The 20,595-nt window shown below is 38.9% G+C and overlaps 1 long non-coding RNA gene and 1 pseudogene across 1 annotated transcript; one reads left to right on the top strand and one right to left on the bottom strand.

The window, feature by feature from the left end:
* Positions 1-216: 216 nt before the first annotated feature.
* LOC125493426 (uncharacterized) lies at positions 217-4,335 on the top strand. The gene is made up of 3 exons (XR_007269982.2): positions 217-1,400; positions 2,325-2,408; positions 3,198-4,335. It is a non-coding gene; the product is annotated as an uncharacterized LOC125493426 (long non-coding RNA).
* Positions 4,336-9,006: 4,671 nt separating this feature from the next.
* LOC125493841 (uncharacterized) lies at positions 9,007-12,248 on the bottom strand (annotated as a pseudogene).
* Positions 12,249-20,595: the final 8,347 nt, after the last annotated feature.

The following is a 20,595-nucleotide window of genomic DNA, read 5'->3' on the forward strand; positions in this document are numbered from 1 at the left end:
GTAATTGATTTAGGAGGATGAAATTTATGTTGATGCAAGAAGTTGAGGTTGAAGGAGGAGAGAGAAAATGAAATTGGTGTTGATGAAAATGGTTGAAGTTGAAGGAGGAGAGAGAAAATGAAATTGGTGTTGATGAAAGTGGTTGAGGTTGAAGGAGAGATAGAATGAATGGAAAAATCAGATTTTCTTGGTGAAATTAGCAAGGAGATTAGTTAGATTAGAAATTTGATTGATGTTGGATGAGTATACTAATTGTTGGTTTAAGTTTTATGATAAGGGTGTATACACAAAATTTCGAGGCGAAATAAATAAGACGAGAAACAAAATAACAAAGAAATTATATTTCAATAAATGTATTGAGTACAATCTCTGTAAACAGTTTATAATGAAAAATAAACTAAGTCCTCTGATTCTGTTTCGTAGCTTGAAAGTGATATGTGTTGATGTCGACGTGGAGTTGAATGTAGACTAACCTGTTGTCAACGTCAATTTGAGTTTGAGTGTGGGATGACGTTTTGTCGACGTCAACCTGAGTTTGAGTTTTGTTTGGGTATATTCGAATGAGGGCTGACAAAGCTTGAATCTCAGTCGAATATGTTTGGGTGTATTTGAATAGTCGGCACAGTTTTGATGTGCTTGTTGACTAATTGCAGAGAGAATTCTAAGAGAATTTGATGAGCTCTTGAGAATAATGATTTTTCCGTCCCCTCAACTGAGAGATGTGAGGTCTATTTATTAGGGAATGGAGATCCCTTCATGGACTTGGTAATTTATGGGTTTGGGCCCGTTTATGACTTGGAAGTCTTTTTACCTTTGCCACTTGACCACCTTATTTGGACTAATAATCTGGGCTAGCCCAATACTTTATAACCCAAATTGTATTTGTTTAATCTAATTTGGATATGTAATTTGAGTGGGCTAAATTAATTAAATTGGGCTATTCATATTTTTTTAGCTCAATAATAATTAATTTATTTTCATGTAAAACACTAATAAATTTTTAGTGTCTACAAATTCCCCCCTCGAGACAGCGTCACGTACACGATTTGAAGTGTTGAATCGTGACAATGTCTCGAATTTGTGTTTGGTTTAGCAATTAGGTGACAATCACCATGTTACTTGAAATTTTTTTTTTTTTTGATAAGGTCATGTACTGTTTACAATTCTATCAAGTCGCGAATCCAAAAACTATAATCATATTCTGATTAGGATTTTTTTATTAGCCGATCGAAACAAATCTTATCTTTTAGTACACCACCGTAATCTATAAAACCCAATAGAGATTTACGATTTTTTTTTTTTTTTTTCACGCTGCATCAGAAGCTTTTCTTTTCCTGCATCTCATTGTCGCACAATATCAAGAGAGAAAAGAAAGAGTCTTTTCAACCTGCTACCGATATGTAAGTCATACAATACACCTCTTTTTGGGGGTTGCTAAATGCAACTTTCATTTGCCATGTACAACCCATCTAAATTCCAAAATTACCCTTATTCACTCATAACTCATTTCTCCCTCTTCCTCTCCCCTCTCATCACCCTCTTCCTCTTCGAAGATTTCTGGTTCACGAAATTTCACAAATTCGTCCACCATTATACCCCAAATTCGTTTCCAAGCTCTTCAATCTTTTCGAAAATGTTGGAAAATTGATAAATTACTAGATCTTATACACATTTCGGGTTCAACATCAAGCGAATAAGTTTTTTGAATTTCGTCCAACTTTCTTTCATAATTTCGAAGGGAATATTGGTATTTCGTGCAAGGTGCACGAAACGGATCCAATTGTTTCGTGCAGATTGCACGAAACAGAATCATCTGTTTCGTGTAGTCCACACGAAACAGAATCAATTGTTTCGTGTAATCTACACGAAACGGAATCATCTGTTTCGTGTAGTCTACACGAAACAAACATTTCGAAAAAAAAAATTACAACTTGAATCTGCGAAAAAAAATTCACAACCTGCATCATAATTACGAAAAAAAATTCACAACTTACATCAAATTGAAATTCGATTGGGTCAAAATTATGGTCCATTGAATATCAAATTAAAATTTGTAGATCTTCGATGAAGTTTTTTATATCTAACAGTTAGAGAGGAGGAGAGAATATTTTTAGAGAGAGAAAGGGGTTTTTAGAAAGAATATGATAATAAGGGTTTTTTGGGTTTTTTTTAAAGCTGCGTTAGTAAAGTAAGGCTGCTTTTAGGAACCATGCTCTTTTTCTTCTTTCTAATTGATTATGCTTGACATGGCACTGCATAACTCCTTTTAATTTATGTTGGCCGTTTATTTAGCCCCCTTTTTTTTTGTTGCATGATTATTGTAGACAAACAAGAAATTAATTTGATCTACACTCTGTAGTGCTGGATTCTTCATCAAAGTCATTAACTTGGGCATCATACCTCAACAGGTAAGTGTTTCACGCTTCTTTGCTTTATCTTTCTTGATGACGATAGACTAATGATGATGGTTGATCTTCCTTCTTGTCTAATAGATCTTAGACTTTGAATGTTTGTATAAGATTATGCTTTGCACCCATATTTGTTTATTGCTTCTTGCTTCTTGCTTCTTGCGATACCGAAGTGCCGGCACTCATATGCTTGTAATCCTCTCAATCAATTTTTTTTTTTAATTTGTCCTGTATGAATAACACCCAGCACTATAGTATTGCAGTAGCACTGGTTTTGATTTCGTTAATCGTCATGAACAAAATTCTTTGAGACTTTAGTTTTATCTTATGCCACGCAATCCCATGATGCAGTACCTCCTGTTTTTTTTTCTTAATGAATTCTCATGCTTGATGATGGTATTACACGTGTGAATGCTAAATCATGATATGCATTTTTTTTTTTTTTTGAGTATATGGTTGTCATTATGATCATCAGATCATCATATCAAAATTTGCAATAATCATCAAAATTTCTTTTCTTCATAATAATGATAGCTCTTTTTTTTTTCGCTTTTTTTTTTAGTCTTGTTTTTCTTGAAATTTGTTTGTGACGATGATGATACGAAGTTTGTATACCACTGTGGATCATACATCAGGCCTCGTGGAAAATCTTAAACAAGATTATACAAAATCACTCTGCCCCTTTTTAGTCTCTTTGTACCCCTTTTTTTTTTTATGTGAATGCGTGCATTTTTTTTTATTATTTTTTTTGACAAGGTTAGGACTTGACATACTTTATTTGACTTGCAGTACATCATATTTTGCGAGATACTGAACTTCTAGACTATCTTTGAAGCGTTGCAGAAGCTCAAGACTAGTGAGGTGATGATTTTGTTACACTTTTTTTTGTCTAGAATATTTTGTTTGCACAGTATCACTTTTTTGTACATGTGTACCCGTGTATTTTTGTGTGTGTGTGTGTATGACAGGTTCACTTGAAGATGAAGACGAAGGCGGGGATTCCGTCGTGATGGGCCACATGTCTTTAGCACTGTGAGCCTGTCAGGGGTGTTATTCATATGTCTTTAGCACTGCGACACTGACACCTCCAGACAGTCCCTTGAAGACGAAGACGAAGACGAAGGCGGGATTCCGTCGTGATGGGCCACATGTCTTTAGCACTGTGAGCCTGTCAGGGGTGTTATTCATATGTCTTTAGCACTGCGACACTGACACCTCCAGACAGTCCCTTGAAGACGGAGACGAAGACGAAGGCGGGGATTCCGTCGTGATGGGCCACATGTCTTTAGCACTGTGAGCCTGCCAGGGGTGTTATTCATATGTCTTTAGCACTGCGACACTGACACCTCCAGACAGTCCCTTGAAGACGAAGACAAAGACAGGGATTCCGTCGTGATGGGCCACATGTCTTTAGCACTGTGAGCCTGTCAGGGGTGTTATTCATATGTCTTTAGCACTGCGACACTGACACCTCCAGACAGTCCCTTGAAGACGAAGACGAAGACGAAGGCAGGGATTCCGTCGTGATGGGCCACATGTCTTTAGCACTGTGAGCCTGTCAGGGGTATTATTCATATGTCTTTAGCACTGCGACACTGACACCTCCAGACAGTCCCTTGAAGACGAAGACGAAGGCAGGGATTCCGTCGTGATGGGCCACATGTCTTTAGCACCGTGAGCCTGTCAGGGGTGTTATTCATATGTCTTTAGCACTGCGACACTGACACCTCCAGACAGTCCCTTGAAGACGAAGACGAAGGCTGGGATTCCGTCGTGATGAGCCACATGTCTTTAGCACTGTGACACTGACACCTCCAGACAGTCCCTTGAAGACGAAGACATTCGACCCCTCTCCCCTTAGTCATTATGTTCGACCCCTCTCCCCTTAGCTATTTGTATGCTCCTTTCTTTTTTTTAACACGCATTTTTTTTTCAGGATGGTGTACTTCAAAGAATTTAAGCACGGCGATGACATTCATCTTTCTTTAATTGACAATGAAGAAGATGATCTACGAACTGGCATTACTTTTGTTATTCACAAATCATTGCTTTGTCCTGATGGCATGCATACACACATTAACAAAGGATCTTTATTGAGTGAAATGTCAGTAAAGGTGAGCAAGGGGTCCCACGACGTAACTCTGATGTATGTCCTTAAAAGCACTGTTCGAGACAACTTTGAGCTTCCTACGTCTTCATCGATGCTTGGTCGCAGAATCATTTCAGGTTCGGTGCGGTGGAGCTCTAAAAGTTTGAGGATCTCGGCGAGGCGGTTTACCTGCCTGGTTATTGGGAGTGGACTGAGGATGTTTTGTCTCGTTTTGGGTCAATTCTCGACTCTTGTTCTATTTACCCTGCAGTCCAAGCTTCTCTTTTTCTGTATGACAAGAACCCAGACATCATTCGCTCATTTTGTGAGAGCTGGTGTCCTACTAGTAATACACTTCATACCATGACTGGCGAGTGGTCTATTTCATTGTGGGACTTGTACAAGTTTGGAGGGTTACCCATCGTCGGAAAAATTTATGATGAGACAGTCCCTAGCTACAACATCATGCGTGCTCGAGACAAAGAGGGCAGACGATTACTATCTCAAGCTTGTGAGATACTGTTTGTTGTTTATCATACCCTAACAAAGGACCCCCACTCTAGGAAAGGTGTGAGCGCTCAAAGCTGGATTGATTTTTGGTGTAAACAGAAGAGAGTTCACAAGGAGCCTACCAAGAGGCGCAGATACTCTGAGTCTCGCCCAAAATTTACTGCTAATCCAAGCGTAAACATTGAAACTCAGCCGATTGTTTGGGAGAAAGAAGAATCAGATATGTTTAACCTTCTTGGACTCAAAGGTGTGAATAGGAGGACAAACACTTATGTTGCTGCCTTTATATCTTGTTGGTTATGCACTTTTGTGTTGCCTGACTCTGAAGAGAGGTTGATTAGACCGAGCACTTTTGAGATTGATGTCTTGATGGCATGTGGGCACACCTTTAGTCTTGCAGTTCCAGTGCTTTCCAGTATATATCGCGGTCTGAATGCTATTGCAAGCGCTCCGAAACCAGCTTATTCAAAGACCTTCTTCCCGCACATTACCTTTATGGTTGGTTAGCATATTATTTCAACACTCCCCATGACGCCGACCCTGTCCCACCTGGTCCTTGGATGGTTATATATTCGGTGCACAAGGATCAAAATTCTTTAACGGAGATGATGCTCATAGTCTTATACATGCAGGGGCGTCAATTAACGTGGGTTGCACCATGTTGAACAAGAACAAACATGACCTTTTGCATGATGACGGTCAACTAGACCCTGTCAAATTCAGTTATATGGTTTCTCTTCGATCAGGTTACCTCGTCTTGCGTTCCTGCGACAAGTTTCATGTTGAACCTTACTCCCCACATCAATTTGCACGACAGTTTGGCTATTGCCAAGATTACACTGGCTTACTGCGTCGTGATGTACAAGAACGGCAGGTGTCTTACTATGAAGCTTTGCGTTATTGGACGCTGCTTTTGTTTACGGAAAGCCAGTCTCGTGTTTTTACACCATGCCAATCACTAGACTGGAAAAACTTGGTGACATCTGAATTTGCTAGCTGGTGGCCTAAAGTGTCTATTGGGGATTTGAGGAAGAATGTTGAAATGCTTTGTTCAAGCGCCCTGACTGATGCATCAAAGTACAAGCACGGTCCACGACATAATGATGGAAAGCGTTTGGAGCGGCCAAAAGATGACGATTTACGTCTTAGAGGCACTCCTGACAACCGCAGTAATAAACCAACACCAGATCGTCATGGTTCCAATAATGGTGCAGACACTAGTGACACAGAATCCGATGTCAATTTTAAACACAAACGTAATGGGAAGAGGAAGTCAACCTCCCAGGCTCAAGGAGTTGGTGCATCGAGCTTTGCGGAGTTTTTTTAAACATACCAAATTCTCCTTTTCTTCCTACCGATCTTCATTTGGTAAGTTCGACTTCTCTTCTTTTCCTTCTTTTCCTTTAATTGCTTCCTTTTATTTATTGATTTCCTTTCAGGACGGTGACATTGACTTGGATGCGGGCATTCAAGACATTGTAGATGATAATCGGGTTGTAGAGGGCGATACCCATCCTCCAACCAGAAAAGGAAAGGAATTAAGGGTCGCCCAGGATTCGAAGCATGTGGACCAAGCGAAAGAGACTCATCCAATGTGCCTATCTTCATCAACTCATAGTGAACGATCGATTCAGGGTCCCCATTCTCTTGAAGTCGCCTCTAGGGCTTTGGACATTCACCCTAACGATGTGAACGCCTCAGATGACGCTATAAAGGTGATACATTCCTACTACATCTTCTAACACTTTTTGTCCAGGGCCTAATTCTTCTACCATCTTTACCAACGCTATCAAGAACATTGGAGCAGGCTATCTGACCATGTTGCCAATCGCCTCTTTCTGAGATTGAGGAAAAAATATGCAGAAGCTCGCATGGTGTATAAAGGCATACAAAACCTTAAGGGTGACCCACGTCCGCTGAAGCATAAGGTTGATTCCTATTTTTGGTCTGTCAAGACTTATCTTGCTTTAGAGGCAGAAGTTGCAGGGCGCCAGCGGTCAGAGCAGGTGGAGCATGACATGCGTGCTCAATCAGAGTTGCTGAAACAAGCTGAGTCCGATTTTGTTAAAGAGCAAGAGAAGCAAAAACTATTAGAGGAACATGATGCAACAGTCACAAAAAGGGTAAGTGATCTAGAAGCTGAGTTACAAAAAGCTTGTGAGGAGAAAGCTCATTTATCTGATGAGTTGGCGGCTAACAAAACCCGTTTGACGTCCTATGAAGAACAAATAAAGGCTGTGAAACAAACCCTGGATGAGTTAGCAGCAACACCATCTTTGAGTACTGATGAGATTTCCTAACTCGAACAACATAGGGTGAACCTTCTCGAACTACAATCTGCGATCAAACCCTTTGAGTGGATGGATTGAGACTGAACACATATTTTGTTTTATTTGCTTTTATTTTTTTATGAGATGAACGCATCGTCCCCTTTTTTTTATTTTTGTTTTTTGTTTCGCCGTTCACAGTTTATACTCTTGCGGGCCAGGAGTATTACAATTTTTTGCTTTTTTTTTTGTTTCGCCGTTCACAGTTTATACTCTTGCGGGCCAGGAGTATTACAATTTTTTGCTTTTTTTGTTTCGTCGTTCACAGTTTATACTCTTGCGGGCCAGGAGTATTACAATTTTTTGTTTTTTTTTCGTTTCACCGTTCACAGTTTATACTCTTGCGGGCCAGGAGTATTACAATTTTTGTTTTTTTTTTGTTTTGTGGTGTGGTGTGGTGTGGTGTGGCTGCACTCGAGTAATTTTTTATGTTACCCTAGCTGCCTACGTACTTGTAAAATGTCAACAAATTGCTTTTACAAGATCAAGCCAACGTAGTTCAAATGCACGTATGTTTCTTTCAACATATGCAGTTTATCCTCTTGCTTAGGAGTTAACGATGATCTTACTTTTCATGAGTAGTAGCGCTTCAGAAACTTGCCGTTGATAGGCCCCACCCGTAATTCGTCAGCGTCAACAATTTTATAGGCCCCATTAGTGTACACCTCTTTGACAACGTATGGACCATCCCATTTAGAACTGAATTTACTTCCCGTCTTACGAGAAATAATGATGGGTCTCTTAATTGCTAGGACCATGTCTCCAACTTGAAAGGAGCGAGGTCGAACTTTCTTATGAAAGCGCGTGACAGGCGAGCTTGGTAGCACTCAGATTTTGTTGTGCTTGGAGTCTTTTTTCGTCAAGCGCCTCCAACTCAGCAAGTCGGAGTTTATCATTTTCATCAGACGTCAAGCCTTCCTGTATGCGCAATTCGCAATGATGGAATTTGAAGTTCCAGGGGGAGAACTGCCTCAACGCCATACACCAACGAGTATGGGTGATTGTGTTGCTGATTTATTATGTCGTTCTGTATGCCCATAAAGCTTCCCCTATTCTTTCATGCCAATCACGTTTGGACTTGGCGACCACTTTGCTCAATAAACTACAAAGTGTCTTGTTGAACGCTTCAGCTAAACCATTTGCAGGTGCATTGTACATTGATGATCTATGTTGTGTGAATTTAAACTTCTCACATAAGTTTTTCATCAACTTATTGTAAAATGGTGTTCCATTGTCCGTGACAATTCGTTGGGGTAACCATATCTGTAGATGATGTGAGTACGAATGAAGTCAACAACATTTTCTTTTTTCACTTCACGTAGGGGGATGGCTTCTGCCCACTTAGAAAAATAATCAGTCGCTGCCAAAATATATGCTTGTCCAGCAGATGACTTTGGTGTAATTGGGCCAACTACATCGAGTCCCCATGCTTCAAATGGCCAGGATGCGACTGTGGGGTGCAATGGCTCTGGAGGTTGATGAATGAAGTTAGCGTGAAATTGGCAGGCTTCACATTTCTTTGCATAGTCCATGCTATCTTGTACCATGGTTGGCCAATAGTAACCCATTCTTTTAATACGGTCATGTAGTTTTGGACCAGACTGATGAGCGCCACAGACTCCAGAGTGAGCTTCCTCCATGGTTTGTTTTGCTTCTTCATCTCCAAGACATCTTAACCAAAGACCATGAAAGGATCGTCGATAGAGAGTCCCCTTATAATATATAAATCGTGAGGCTCGACGACGAATCTCTGTCTTATGTTTTGGATCACTTGGCAATTTTTCATGTTCCAAATAATCGATAATTGGTTGACGCCAATCTTTTTGTCGATTTGATAGACAGAGATTATGTCGACTTCTTCAGCATATTTGTCAACACCATCGTCATCAGGAGTAACAACCCATTGTTTGCAAACGGGTACATACATTCTTTCTTCTGCCCCCAGTGCCAAAGTGGCTGCAAGCCCAGCTAGCGCGTCAGCCATCTTGTTGGCACTCCTTGGAACATGTTCTAACTTGACGGTATCGAGTTTGTCAAGCAATTGTGATGCTTGCCTTTGACAAGGGATTAAATCATTCTTTTTGACTTCATATTCACCTGATAGTTGTTTTAGGACCAATTGGGAGTCCCCGTGAATGTCTAAATCTCTAAGTCCCATTTCGATTGCCATTTGGAGGCCTATTATGAGTGCTTGGTACTCAGCCATATTATTGGAGCACAGTTGAGTTAGCATAAAAGAGTATGGCAGTATACACTTTTCTGGAGAAATGAAGACAACTCCAGCTCCCGCACCGTCATGACGAGCGGCACCGTCAAAGTACATTTTCCAAGGTGGGAGTATTTCAATGAAAAACACGTCTTCACCTGGCAAATCATCTGATATCTCCCATTCTGCAGGGACTGGGTGGTCCGCAAAAAAGTATGCTATCGTTTGACCCTTGACAACCTTTTGCGGAACATACACAATGTCATATTGTTTAGAAGCATAGCCCACTTTGCAAGTCTGCCAGACAACACGGGCCTTGAGAGAATGTATTTTATTGGGTCAGACCTTGAGATGACATGAACTGTATGTGCTTGCATGTAATGTCTTAATTTTTGGATTGCAAAAATCAAAGCAAGGCAAATTTTTTCAATGGGGGAGTAATTCAATTCAGCACCCACCAAAGTTCGGCTTAAATAATAAAGAGCTGTCTCCTTACGATCTTCTTGCTCTTGAGCACACATTGCCCCCAGGGATCGCTCCTGCGCCGCGATATAAAGGATGAGTGGTTTCCCTTTTATTGGTGCCCCCAAGACGGGGGAGAAGACAAATACTTCTTGATACTTTCGAAGGCCTTTTTACATGAGTCATCCCATTTGAATGGGGCATCCTTTTTCATGAGATGACTAAAAGGATGACATCTGCCTGCCAAATTGGAAATAAACCTTCGAATGTAAGCGAGACGCCCTTGGAGGCCACGCAACTCCTTGAGGTTCTTAGGTTCAGGCATCTCTTGGATGGCCTTAATCTTTGCTTGATCAATTTCAATGCCCCTGTGCCTGACAATGAAGCCTAGAAACTTTCCTGAGGTGACGCCGAAAGCGCACTTGAAGGGTTCATCTTTAATTTCCATTTTCGCAATCTTTCGAAGACTTGACGAAGGTCATGTAAATGATTCTCCTTCTTCTTAGACTTTACCACCAAGTCGTCTACGTAGCATTCCACAATTTGATGCATCATATCTTCGAAAATTTTCTGCATTGCACGCTGATACGTAGCTCCGGCATTTTTCAAGCCGAAAGGCATAACTTTGTAACAGAATATCCCTTTAGGGGTTCGAAATGCAGTTGCTTCTTGATCTTCAGGAGCCATGTGGATTTGATTGTATCCAGCTGTACAATCCATAAATGACAAAGCCTCATGACCAGTGGTAGCATCAATCATGATTTCCGTTACGGGGAGTGGGAAATCATCCTTTGGACACGCCTCATTCAAATCGCGGAAGTCCACACAAACTCGTAACTGTCCATTTTTCTTTCGTACTGGCACAATGTTTGCTATCCAAGTAGGGTACTTGACTTCACGAATAAATCCTGCATCAATGAGCTTGTTTACTTCTGCCTCAATTTCAGGAATTAGTTCTGGCCTGAAACGTCTTTGAGATTGCTTCTTTGGGCTGACACCCTTTTTGATGGCTAAACGATGGACAACGACTTTCGGGTCGAGTCCTGGCATCTCCTTATAGCTCCATGCAAATACGTCTTTATAATCAGAGAGTAACATGGAATATTTTTGTTCTTCATGTTGGGTAAGAGAAGCGCTTACGTAGACAGGGCGTGGCTCTTCTTGAGTTCCAAGGTTTAACTCTTTTAACTCATCAACGGTGGCTTGCCCCCCATCTTCAAGAGTTTTAGGAGCCTCATCTGTTTCCATCTCCTCGTCACTTTCAGGAGCCTCATGCCCTGTGATATGGTTTGAAGAAACAAATTCAACATCCTTTTCTTTTTCTTGACTAGGCGAACTCCTTTGATTTGTTAACACTATGACACGACCTTTGGCTTTCAAAGGTGTATGTTCAATGATGTCTACCACCTGTGTACGCCTCATGCGAGATGGAATAACACTTTGAGGTGCGTCCTCGCCTTTGACTTCATCTTTGCTTCTTGTGATGCGACTTAGTACCGACCGTCTTGGTTGTTTATCAATTGAGGTCGATGCGCCAAGACGTTTAAAGACAGATGCTTTCTTCTTAGAGAATCGAGAATCTTGTAAGGGTGTTCGTGTTTTTGGTTTCACACCTTCATTTAGCTCATGTCCACCAAGTCTGTCAAAAACCGATGTATGGTTCTTTATGACAGGCGACTGTATTCGATCAAAGACCGATATTTTTTGCTGGGTCGCACCTTCTTCACCCTCATTTTCTTCGACTTCCTCCGCAGTAATATATTGTGAAGAAGAGGTTGTCCCTCTACGCCGTGCGGAAATTTTGATGGGTGTTGGAGCTTCAAATCCCAAACCAACTTTAGTCGGACGTACCTCAACGCCATATTCTTGTAATTCTTTTGTGTGTCATTGATTCCATGAGGCTCAACCTCAATAACATTTCCCATGGACGCTGGATTTTCGAAGTCATAACCAGAGTTCGCCAAGAGCTTATAAGCGTTTGGGTCAAATTTACCCTTGTTAAGCCATTTTCTCCTAGATTGATCAACAGATTCCGATGTCGGAGGCTTAGCAATTTGATTGTGGTTGGCTCTAGGCAAAGGAACAACCACTTCTTGCTTTAAACATTGGAGAGTAGTCTCATCTACTCCTTTTTCTTCCTTTGGATCTACTTTCATGACCTGATGCCCTGCAAAAGGTGATTCCCCTTCCTTACGACGTGATTTAGGAATATATCGCAAAACTGGAGTAGTTACTGAATTCTTCATTGCTTTAAGGGGTTGAGCAACAACTTCTTCTTTTACCTTTCCCTTATTTTTTGTTGTTGCATCTCAGTGGTGGTTGACTCCCTAGAGCTTGATGACGATGGAATGTCACCATTTTTGTTTGTACCCCTTTTCCCCGTTGAAGGAATTTTAGATGGCAACATTTCACTCGAGGGTTCTTCATCTTCAAAAAACTTAGCATCGGCAAAGTACGAATCTGTCATGCTAAAGGGTTTTACATCTCCATTTATTTTCTTCTCTCCTCCTCGATAAAATTTCAGACATTGATGAAGGGTTGATGCGACCACCCCATTTTCGTGTAACCATGGTCGTCCAAGCAACATTTTATATGACGTCTTTGTATCTATGACATGGAAGAGAGTAGATGATGTTAACTCTCCCATCACAAGGTTAAGACGTATTATGCCTATGGCACGCTGACTGTTCAAATTGAACCCCTGGATCATTAGACGACTATCAGAAAGATCTTCCATAGTGATCCCCAAATCAATCATGGTGGACTTTGGCATGATGTTGACAGCTGAACCTCCATCCACTAAGATACGATTCACTCTCTGGCCAAAAATATAACCAGCAACAAACAAGGGTCGGTTGTGAGGTTTTGAACCCAACAATAAGTCTTCATCAGTGAAGGCTAAGGCAAAATTACATGACGTGCATTTAGCCGAACTTTCTATTGGCTCTCCAGCATCTTTCACTTTGTCAAGGTATAGTTCTGGATGCTGAAGTGCAAGAGCCACCTGTCGACACATTTCTCGAGGCAAATGAAAGATCTGCCTCCATCCCATGCGTGTAGGAAGAGCTTCTAAGATAGATAATATCTTTGGATCTATCTCTGACCCTGAATGTTGAACAGTCACTTTAACAGAGACTTCATTTTCTTTAACCTTCTCTTGATCTCCCTCTTCTTCTTTTTCTTCATTATTCTCAACGAATGAGGTAGCATTAACAGTAACCGTAGTAAAGTAATCTTCAGGAAAGAATTCTTTCAAGATTACAGGAGTAAGTGGGTCTTGTTCAAGTAAGTCAATGGGCAATACTTGTTGTTTAGTATGCTTTTTTGACTTTTCTTTTCTTTCGAGCGTCTTGAGCTTTTCCTTTTTTGGTGTTCTTCTTACGACAAGCAACCTTTGGTTGAGGCTTCGACTGTCGTCTAGGCCTCCTTCTAGTGACTAACGTCCACCCTTCGTCATCCTCTTCTTGTTGGTTGCTAGTTGGGCTACTGTGCTCAATAAATGGCACCTCATCAACTTGAAGAACTGGTCGCAACACATGTACAATTACTGGCTCCAGACTCCCAAACTGCAAAGTTTGAGCCTCCCAATAAGAATCTAACATTGCAGAGGCATGATTAGCTTCGACAACTTCATCAAAATCCAATACAATCTTCCCATCCTTTGCAAGTTGCATGATTCTCTCCTTGAGTGTTATACACTTTTCTATAGGATGACTAATCAGCCTGTGGTACCGACAGTAGTTAGGATCAGAAGTCCTACCGACCTCCGCAGGACGCTTAGCTTCGGGCAATTCAATGACTTTGTTTTCAAGCAAATCATCTAACATCCCTGATAAATCAGAGTCTGGAAATGGATATTTCTTTGCTTGGAGTTCTTTCAAGGTTGGCCTATTTTTCCTAGGTTCTTTGGAAGGTGAACCCTTATTGTTTTCAGTACCAGCCTTGCTAGAGATCTTGACAGGCGAGGAGGTAGTCGTGATCGACATTGACTCCTTAGTCGAACTTTGGCAGTCTTGTCAGTTTTCTTAAAATCCTTCTTCTCTTTCTTGTACTCTGAAGAAGTGTTGCTTTTGCCTCTATTGTTGGCAATGGTAAGCTCCATGTCATGAGCTCGCGTAGCCAACTCCTGAAAAGTCCTAGGCTTTATACCTTGCAAAATATAAAGCAAGTCCCAATCCATCCCTTGAATGCACATCTCAACAGCAGAGACTTCAGTCAGGCGATCTTTACACTCTAGACTCAATGCGCGCCAACGATTGATGTAATCGATGACTGGCTCATCCTTCCACTGGTGAGTCTTAGTTAGTTCAGTCATACTGACAATACGTCGAGTGCTATAGAACCTGTTCAGGAATTCCTCCTCCATTTGATCCCAACTGTCGATGGATTGTGAGGGTAAATCAGTGTACCAGTCAAAGGCCATGCCTTTAAGAGAACGAACGAATTGTTTGACCAGGAAATCATCTGTGGTACCAGCATTATTGCATGTTTCCACAAAGTGAGCAATGTGTTGCTTAGGATTTCCTTTCCCATCGAAATGCTGGAACTTGGGGGCTGATAGCCAAGTGGCATCTGCAGCTTGTCAATTCTTTTGGTATAAGGCTTTACATACCGATGACTGCCTTGAGAACTTTCCCCGAGTTGATTTTTGATAGCGTGAGCTACTAATAACTCAAGTTGTCGAGCTGTGGTGGGCGGCGATCGTCTTCACCACTATCGCCTTCGCTTTCACCCCATCCAGTCTTGATGCTGCGTCGTCTCCCTCAAGTTTCTTGTTGAGGGCAGCGATTTGCTCATTTTGGAGTCGATTTGAGCATCTTTTTCTTCTCCATCATTCATTAATTTTTGGAGTAGGCTATTCATTTCAGCAAGTTGTTCCTCAACTGTCTTAGCCGAAGTTACCATAACATACAGCAGCAGTGTTCGACTGAGAGAGTAAGGGTTCCTCTAAGTTGATAATCTTTAGAGGCGATGAGTCAACAATGTCATCACTTGTCTCATCGTCACTCCCCACATTGAGTGGGTCAAAGAGAGGGCTAGTGTGGACAGTCAGTCTGTCTGACTTATCAGATGAGAGTTGCTTCCATATTTGAGAAGCAATCAATGATGGCTCACGTTCAGCCAAAGCGATTGAGCCAAACACAGGGGTTTCACGCTCCTTGTATGAGCCATGCACGACAGATGATTCAGTAGCAATAGGCTTAGAGAGCTTTCTTGGCCTGGTAGGAACGTTCGCAGTTCGGAGCTTTGCAGCGGCGGCAGCAATAGCAGCCTTCTTCATTCCTCTGGTACGAAAACCAAGAGTCATATCATCCATATAATCACCCAACGTTACAGATTTTCGTGGGGTGTCAGCAGAGTTTTCAGAAGATTGAGAGATGTTCTTGCTTGAGGCCATTTCTCAGATTTGTTGTTGATGACGAAACAGAGATGAGAGGCAGAGATGGTCCCACCGAGCGTGCCAAAATCTGTATACACAAAATTTCGAGTCGAAATAAATAAGACGAGAAACAAAGTAACAAAGAAATTATATTTCAATAAATGTATTGAGTACAATCTCTGTAAACAGTTTATAATGAAAAATAAACTAAGTCCTCTGATTCTGTTTCGTAGCTTGAAGTACGTGTTGTGTCGACGTGGAGTTGAATGTAGACTAACCTGTTGTCAACGTCAATTTGAGTTTGAGTGTGGGATGACGTTTTGTCGACGTCAACCTGAGTTTGAGTTTTGTTTGGGTATATTCGAATGAGGGCTGACAAAGCTTGAATCTCAGTCGAATATGTTTGGGTGTATTTGAATAGTCGGCACAGTTTTGATGTGCTTGTTGACTAATTGCAGAGAGAATTCTAAGAGAATTTGATGAGCTCTTGAGAATAATGATTTTTCCGTCCCCTCAACTGAGAGATGTGAGGTCTATTTATAGGGAATGGAGATCCCTTCATGGACTTGGTAATTTATGGGTTTGGGCCTGTTTATGACTTGGAAGTCTTTTTACCTTTGCCACTTGACCACCTTATTTGGACTAATAATCTGGGCTAGCCCAATACTTTATAACCCAAATTGTATTTGTTTAATCTAATTTGGATATGTAATTTGAGTGGGCTAAATTGATTAAATTGGGCTATTCATATTTATTTTAGCTCAATAATAATTAATTTATTTTCATGTAAAACACTAATAAATTTTTAGTGTCTACAAAGGGTACTTTGGTCTTTTTATTGAATTTTTTTTACTAAATAAGGATAGTTTGTAACTTGTTTCACATAATTTTAACATCCCTTTATAGTTATTGTTGCAGATAAAAACTAACGGAGGTAGTTAAAACTATATTAGCCATTCAAATGAAAAATCTGCAGTATAATATTTATGTTGAAAAAACAATTAAAAAAAATACAAACTACACATTTTCAATATCTAAAAACTTGTAATTGAACAACCATATTAAACAAAGCACCACAACGCATAAAATACATATATTTTGGGTTCTGATACAAAATTAATAAAGGAATATTTTGTCATTGTGTTACCTTGATTAAAATTGAAGTCTTGCTGCAATAATTTGGTGTCAACGAATTTAAAAATATATTTATTTATGGTGCTTGAAGGTGTAATTACTTAAGGTGATGTAAATATATCTACCATATGATATCAATTATACATCACTCGCTTAATATTTCATCATCTTTTAATGGAACCCTATGTTGTTTTGCAGAGCATTATCAAGATATTATGGTTGTAGTTTGTGAGTTGAGTTATCCTAATTTTTTCACAACTTTCACTTGAAATTGAAGGTGACTAAAAAAACGGGTCACAAGGGGCCTTACGATTGAGTTAATATGTAATCTCATGCCCAAATATTGGGCTAACAAGTAAATTAAAATTGTACTTTTAGTCGTGCCAAAACCCGCCTATTTTTCTAGCAGATCGGGCGAGACCATAAAATCCGAAAAAGAAAGACACAATAAATGATTTATTGTGACATATTGGCTGTCATTTATATAATATTCTCCAAAAGAAAGAATAGGAAAATAAGAGTGGCGGTGGTACCTCAAGTGAGATGGAAAGGAAAATATTATTACTTAGAATAAGACATCCACAAAATTAAACTATCTATTCAATCCTTTTCAATGTTTCTTTTTTTCGGCAAAAGGTAAATATACCGCAGCTAAGAGCCCTTCCTTGCCTTTATGGCAAGATTGTGGCTTTTTCAATGTTTTAACATTTTATATATTATTATATTAACCACATATAAATAAAGTGATGCTTTTTTAAAAAAATACGGAGTAAAGAAAGGGTAAATTCATGCTTCTCTTCATGATAAGCATAACATGTTTCTCATGAGGGCCGGGTATTTGTGTCATTTCATGTAATAACTGGGGCTAATATTGTAAATTGTTCTTCTTCTTCCTCTATTCTCTCAACTCCATCAATGGCAGCTGGGTCTTCTTCCTCCATTCTCTCACGGTCTCACCTCCATCAATGACGGTGGGTTTTGTTCCTCCATTCTCTCACCTCCATCAATGGCATTCTAAGACTTCAATGGAGAAATCAGTGGCTTCAATGGAGAGATTGACACTCACAAACATAATCAATGGAAAAGAAAGATAAATCCTACCCTATGGGGTTAACCATGCCATTATTTCTCCAATTTTGTTAGGGTTTTTTGTTTAATTCGATGACGAAGTCGTCGGAATCGTGAAGGAGGAGGAAGAAGATAGAGAATGACGAAGAAGATGATGGTGAAGGTTCAGCCATTACAGATGAGGGAAGGAGGAAAGGAGGAGGAAGGAGGGAAGGAGGGAAGGAGGAAAATGATGATGAGTAAGCAAAAAAAAATTATAATATTGGTAAGTTTCACAAGAGAAACCAGGATTTGCTCGGAAAAAAAAAAAACTGTGATGCTATTTCTTTTCCCGTAATTTGTGTTTAAAAAATATTATTCTTATGTTATTTTTACATCAACACTATTTTTAAAAACAGATTTTTATCACCTATAACTAAGTTAAAACCCGTGCATTAGAACAGGTACATGTTAGCATACATTAAACTAAAAAAAAAAACACTCTTATTTCTCATTCTCTCCTGAAGACCTTTGAATCTCCTCTCCTTCGGGCAGGCGACAGTGGCATTTTTAGTATGGGTTCAGCTGAACCATACTAGAACCGAAAAAAAAACAGATAGTTTTTTTTTAATAAATAAAAAATTGTAAATAAAAAATAAGAAAAGGAATAAATACTTGTACTCCTATTAAAATTTGTGCATAAACTTTGTATACTAGCGCGCGTCCAACTGGTTGAAACCCAAGTCAGGGGCTCGAAACCCAGCCCTTTGTTTTATTTATTTTTTATTTTTTTTTCATTCACAATTGCAAACCCTAAGTATATCGGTTCTTCCTCTCCTCTGTCAACCTTTGCCGTCTCTTTCAGATCAACAACTCTTTCGGCTCGGCTACTACTCCTGCTACGGTGTTGCCTTCTGCCACTGTCTCGGGCTCGAGTTCTCTCGGCAGGTTCGGTTTGTTTTTTTTTAAAAAAAAATTAAAATTATTGGAAATTGAAATGATTGATTTGTTATGTTTGGTTTCTAATTTCCGTGGATGTAATTTTAATGTACTAATGTAGAATTGTGGTGTCGAAAGGTAGAATGTTAATTTTTTTTTTTTGGAATGGAAGGTAGAATGTTAATTAATAAGTCCTGAACTCTAGTTAAGATAACTACTAACTAGTAAACAACAACTTTATTACTCTACTAGTCTAGTCTAAAATCATTAAAACAGGGGAAGAAACAAGTGTCCCATTTAATTATAATTAACTAATTTAAGTGGAAAAACCTTGGATGAGAGTCTTAAGACATTAAATGAGTATAATTATCACACCAATATTAAACACAGTGGTTAGGACACTATATGTTGATTGTTGACTCATATTTTACTATAATCTATTTGAAATTGTGATTTTATTATTTAAAATAATTTTTTTTATAGTTAGTTGAATGAATTAGCAACTAGTGGCAGTGAGTAGAGCAGTGGGTGAGATTACTGATTTTTGAATTATGGAACTTCTTGAAATCACTAGTTTGTGTTGGAAGCATAACTGTATCAAAATATTTGGAAGTTTTATACTGATAGATTTGATACAATGAACTAGCTCAATTTAGTTTGCCAGTTTTAGACTATCTAAGTGAGTGGGGCAACCTACCCTTGTGTCTTTTTACTTGGCATTTATTTAATTTTCCCTTATAATTTCACTATATAACCATTATAACTCCATTCATCTCTTTTTAATTTTTTTTATTCTAATGTCATTGACATTTAATTGTTTCACTTAATTATTGTATTTTTTTTTTGACAGATACTTAATTATTGTATTCATTTGATATTTTTTGTTGCAAATTTCCATGATGGTACTTTGTCACCCTATATTATTGTTGTAATTGGCTTGGTAACTAATTCCCTCGTTCTTTATTATTTGGCATAATTTATTCATTACGTTTGTCAATGTATAAATTTAATTATCAATATATATAGTAATTCCTGTCAAAAAAAAATATATAGTACTCCCTCCGTTTCTTAAAGATCTTCCCTCTTTCCGTTTAAGGGTGTTTCCAAAAGATCTTCCCTCTTTTGCTTTATTCCTTATTTGGTAAAACAAATTTCCCTATTTACACTCTCATGTCACTATCATATGGTCCACCATTACATTATCAATTCAATTTTACTCCCTTTCTCTCTCTTACTTTAACCCCTTTTTATTTGTTTATTTATCTTAACCCCTTTCTCTCTCCTACTTTACTCACACCATGCCTCACACAACTTGATTTTCCTTGGTATCTGTAGGAACAGTAAGTGGGAAGATCTTTAAGAAACGGAGGGAGTAATTCATATCAAGTAAAAATGATATCCATTAGATATTTTGATAAGATATATTGAAACGATCCAAACAAACATTATACGACTTTGATTGAGAGATATATTAAAAATAGAGATTAATCGTTATATATAATATTTATGTTTAGACCATTTGGTTTATACTTATCGTTAAATATAATGTAATAATTATAAATTTATAATTATCTAAACCTATAACAAAATTTTCAGGTGAAGAGAAAATATGCAAGGGTTAATTCTTGAATTTTTCGATTTTGGGATTATTGTTATTGAAGTGTAGTTGTGTTGAATTGATTTTGTTGTTGATTAATATGTAGTCCGTTCCCCTAACTCTCTAACTTACTCCTATTTAAATTACTAATAGATTTTTTTTTTTTTTGGGTTGTTTACATGTTTGCAAAATTATTTTATTTTGGTATATATTGGAATAATTGATTTATTTGAGCTATTTTGTTCCATTAGTCTGAATAATGTTGAAATTTAAGTTAATTGCTCCACATACAATTTTACAGTATTTCACTCAAATACCAAATTTCTTGCGGGGTTGCTCAATCGATCATCTTTCTTGCTTCATTGACAATGGTCAATTACATTAGCAAAATTTTTTTTAACATACTTTTATTAATATTTACTTCTTTTGATGTTAGCCGGATATCTATCTTGAAAATAAGGGGAGGTACGGCTTCATAAGTTTATTGCCTATCTTA

Source organism: Beta vulgaris, chromosome 9 (genome assembly GCF_026745355.1).
Source record: "Beta vulgaris subsp. vulgaris cultivar EL10 chromosome 9, EL10.2, whole genome shotgun sequence".
Lineage (NCBI taxonomy): Eukaryota > Viridiplantae > Streptophyta > Magnoliopsida > Caryophyllales > Amaranthaceae > Beta > Beta vulgaris.